Here is a 4,665-nt window from a genome sequence, read left to right as displayed (position 1 = left end):
TGCACTTTTTGAAGAAGTGTTTCTGTGCTTGGCTGAAAAGAAATGGTATCTGGGGCACAATGAAGCTGAAGACCTGACACAGTGACTCCCAGCACTACCCTATTAGTCACCTTCACAGGAGCCCTGCTTGGTGTGAAGGAAAGTTCAATCATCATCTGGAAATTTACCATATCTAGTTATAATTTATTAGTTGCTAACCAGTTTGGTGTGGGTAATCAAATACTATGGTTCTGTGGGACAAGCTGTATGAAATGCTGTTGTCCTGTATAACAGGACTAGCCATTCACCATGGGACCTTAACAGATTTTCACAGTAGGAATTACTGAATCACACTGGAGCTATTGATAAAAAGCATATGGCTATTCTTTGATGGGAAACATCTGGTTTTTTATAGATGAGGTTATTATCCCTCCCTGTTTTACAGTCTTTTTGATTGCCATGGAAGATCTATGATATTGGGAACTTTAAAAGGTCTGAGCTGCTTTTTGTGACTGCCAATGGAAGATTTGTACTCAGAAACACCTATGGTACTGAGATTCTTCCATTTGTTCTGGGGCAACAGACTTAGATTTTATTTCTGCATCTTATGAATCTTTTTGCTGGGCACTTGGGTGGGAAATATGCTGGTAATTCCCACCTGAGTAGCTGCAGAAAGGAATCTGCTTTTGGAAGATGGACAGATATTCCTGGTAGGGTCCTGTTCTGTTCAGAAGGATCTGCCTGCTCTGGAGTGCTGCTTGCTATAGCTTGGAAAACTCTTTCAAAAGCAAGGGAAACTATGTGGCAGGAGAAGGTGGGCTGGCTGCTAAGCATTTCCATCAATCACATTGAACTGCCCTGGAAAATGTCGTAACAGCTCCTGCAACCTGAGTCCTTGATGCTCTGTGTCCTTCCTCCTACAGAGAGGATACCTGGGAGCGAGGTATATGCTTCTCTCACAGGCTTTGGTGGCGACTGCTGCAAGTATCATGTCCTATGTAAGAACATAACTTTTTTTTTTGTGGGGTTTTTAGTGTGTTGCATGTGGGTATTTTGTGTAAAGTATGTTCACAGTTTATGCTCTTCAGAGTGGGAAACAATGAATTGCTCAAGATGCAAAATGACAGATGTAAAGGTAGCTTCAAGATTTTAAAATAGACAATGAAGACTACATCAAACTAAATGTTACTAGTAATAAAGGAGAAAAAATGCCTTGCCTGGATAGTAGTGCCATGAAGAATATAGCCCAATGACAAGGAAAATTTTGTTGGAAAAGTGGCTTCTCAGGCAAATAGGCCATGATTTTGTACAGCAGGGAGCTGCAGAAGTGAAAGCGCATCCTGTGCTGCATAAACTGGGTGAGCACATGAGTCTACTGTTTCCGGGACACTTTTGGGGCAAGTTCTGTTTTTTCATGCCTGTGTATGGTATGTAGCACCCGATAAAAGCTGAAATCTCAGCAACTGTCAACCAGGAAAATAATCTTTACACTTTCGCTTTTCTGGATTTTGATTTCCTTCAAATCCTTTCACTTTAAGGACTTCCCCACTTGGCTTATGGTGGGTTACTCAGAGAGGAGGAGGGGAGGTGGGCATGGTAGCAGCCTTCACTGTGAGTTGTAATGTATATATTTGGAAAGAGGTGACCGGCTTTGTACAAATTCTGACACCACTGCCATTCTGAGGAATGTGGAGGAGAATGGCTTAAGAAGAGTAGTTTGAGAAGGACGGCCAAAATGATGGCCCTGCAGACCCACCTTGGAGGCATATCGTGGTCAAGCCAACCTGGCTTAGAAAGGCAAAGGGTTGCCAAACTGGAGCTGTCACCGTGGCATCCCTTTGGGTACCCAAACTAGCCAACGTTTTCACACGCAAGGGGTGGAACAGGTGTCAGTGCCTGCTGGTGCTCAAGCAGTGAGCGGGTATTTGAAGACAAGGCCAAGAGGGCCAGTGGGAGGAAGATCAACCAGTGATCCAGGATAGGGATGAAGCAGGCATCCCCATCGTAGGATGAGGAAAGTATCCACTCCATTTTACCATGTGTCTCCATGTAAATCCCATTCTGAAGTGGTTTAATAACAGGCATTAGAACACTAGCTGATTTGAAATTAAAAAAAAATAATTTATATCAACACATTTTTATGCAGGTCACTTCAGACTGACCAGGCAACAAAGTGTAACTAAGCCTTAACTCTAAAATTTCTTTAAATAGCTGCTTGTCTACAGTGAATTGGCGTGGTTCCTGTTAAATTGTTAATTTGAAGGAGAAATTAGTTGAGGATATTTTGCAAACTGATGTTTTATTCACTTGAAATATTTTGTAAATTGCATTGAACAGTTGAAAGGTGCAAGGTGTTTCTATTTGTGGAATTATTTTTTTTTCTTTGTCATTTCCTTTGTGACCATAGGTCCCTATTGTGTTTGAAACAAAAGCACAGGCAGTTCCACTGAGACTGTTTAGTTTTACTTTAAAAAATGGCCCATGCATTAGAATACAAGTTGGCTGAGGTGGTGTAACAGTTTTCATTATGACATGGTGCAAAAAACTGGTTTACCTTAGCTGTCGTAGTGCAGCTTTTGGACAAACAATGTCAAAATATCACAATTAAGGGTGAACATCTAATGAGTCCTTGACAATTACAAGAAATGCTGTAAAAATAACTAGGGTTAGATGTAGCACGGTTGCTCTCCAGGCACAGTGCCTGTGGAGGGAGTACTACACGCTGCTGCAGGAAAAGGGAAGATTTTTGCTCCTTGGGTCCATTGCATCCTACTGGGATTGTGGAAGAAAAGAGCCAAAGGGTAATCCCAAGGTTTCTGGGGTGGAATAACATAGCAGCAGCAGAGCCGAGGCACCTTGCCTGGCCACCCTGTAAGGAGATAACTAGGGCTGGCTCTGAAGGGGCTGCCAGCCCAGTCCTCCGTGCCTTTTTACGCTGGGAGAGCTGGAGGTGTCTTCAGACACAGTCCAACAGGTATCAGATCTGACAGCGTAACCCTGCATAAAGGGTGTGATAGGCAAAAAGCAATCAGCCAAGCTAATCTGTTTGCTCACACCTTGCTTTTAAGGTCTTGTCTTTGTGCTAATCTCTCTTTAATTCTATGTACAGCTAACACACACCAATGGCTGCGTGGAGGCCTGTGTGAGCATGCAAAGATACTGATTTGCTCATTGCTGTGGTCCTTGGCACAGGAAGAAATTTTGTCTCATGAAGAGTAAATATTCATTTTTCATTATCAGGAGTTGTTTGATCATCATTTCAAAACAGCTTAAAGCATAAAAATTGTGACAATCACCAGCTATGGGGCTGAGAGGGGAAGGTGCAATGAGTTAGCTAAAATTTCTCTGACATACAAATTTTCATGTCGTGAAATACCCTTGTTATTTTTTTGAGAAATAAATTCTCCTCTTGCAATGAGTGTGCAAAGTGTGATTACTCTGGAATCAGGCATTAAAAAGGCAATGTGAAGTGCCAACTAATAATAAATTTCAGGTAGAATGCAGTTGCAACCAAGACTCTTGATTCCTGGAAATGTGCCTGAAATAAATATGTAAGGAATTTGATTTCAGAATGAACTACAGATGTTACAGGCTCACCTTTCATGCTAGAGCCAGCTCTGGAGACAGGCAGGTTGGAATAACTCTAAAAATGTCTCTGAGTGACAGAGGGTTGCGGAAGAAGAAGAGAACAAGTGTGCAAATCCACGATGTCACATAAATACCGTCCGGAGTGTGCTTCATGGCTAGCAAGCAAATATTTAACAGGAAGCCTCAAAGGCTCTTTCAATGGTGTCCTTACAAGAAGAATTTCCTCTCATATTTTTGTAAGCTGACCTGGCTCACACATAAATGAAACCCCCAGGAGGCTTCCTTCCTTCTCTTTTGGAATTTCTACTAGGAAAAATTGCAATCAGTGTGATCTAAAGCAGCTACACATGTGACTTCAGCCTCCCAACCCTGGGAGCACGGTGGAGATGTGGTGTCTGGCCACTGTTAAATCTGGGACATGTCTGCAATAGTGTGAGGCTGTGCAATTCCTGAATCACTCTTGTCTCATCTAATATGTCCAGACTCCACTGCCAGAATGTCTGCATCTTACATGTATGCTCGACTAGCCAAGGAAAACACGAATCTGTTATTTCGGCACTGGGCTTCAACTAACCAATCTTGCACAGAAGTACCCATTGGCAGCTTTTTTTTCTGAAATTTTATTTTGTCCTTTATTTTCTCTTTCCAGAATTAAGATTTATGTTTTGATGACATGACCATGTGGACTCATGGATTCATGGCAGCCTGCAGAGATGCACGTGAGCACAGGGATGCTGGGGTCAGAGTCAAGGCAGCCCATAGCAGAAATGCCTTCTGAAAATAAACCTGTTGCTACCTCTTGTCCTATGATCCTTCACACGGCATGCAAACAGTGGACACTGAAATTTCTCTCCCGAAAACTTACATAAATTACTTTAGCATAAAATACCTAGTGCAATGCATATCCAACGCACTGTTCATCTCTCCTGTGTATGAATCTTTTTTCCACCAGCTTTTGAGATTTGGAAATGTGAAACTGTCCACAGTTGACATTTTGGTTTTTTCTCCTGAAATGAAAACTGTTAAACAAAATGTTTTAAATAGAAGCTGTGTCCTGGACAGCACCACTGATTAGGTGCATATGTAATACCCTTTCTG

Source organism: Apaloderma vittatum, unplaced genomic scaffold (assembly GCF_000703405.1).
Source record: "Apaloderma vittatum isolate BGI_N311 unplaced genomic scaffold, ASM70340v1 scaffold4129, whole genome shotgun sequence".
Taxonomy (NCBI): Eukaryota; Metazoa; Chordata; class Aves; order Trogoniformes; family Trogonidae; genus Apaloderma; species Apaloderma vittatum.
The sequence above is the reverse complement of the archived record's forward strand: the minus strand, read 5'-3'. Positions refer to the sequence as shown.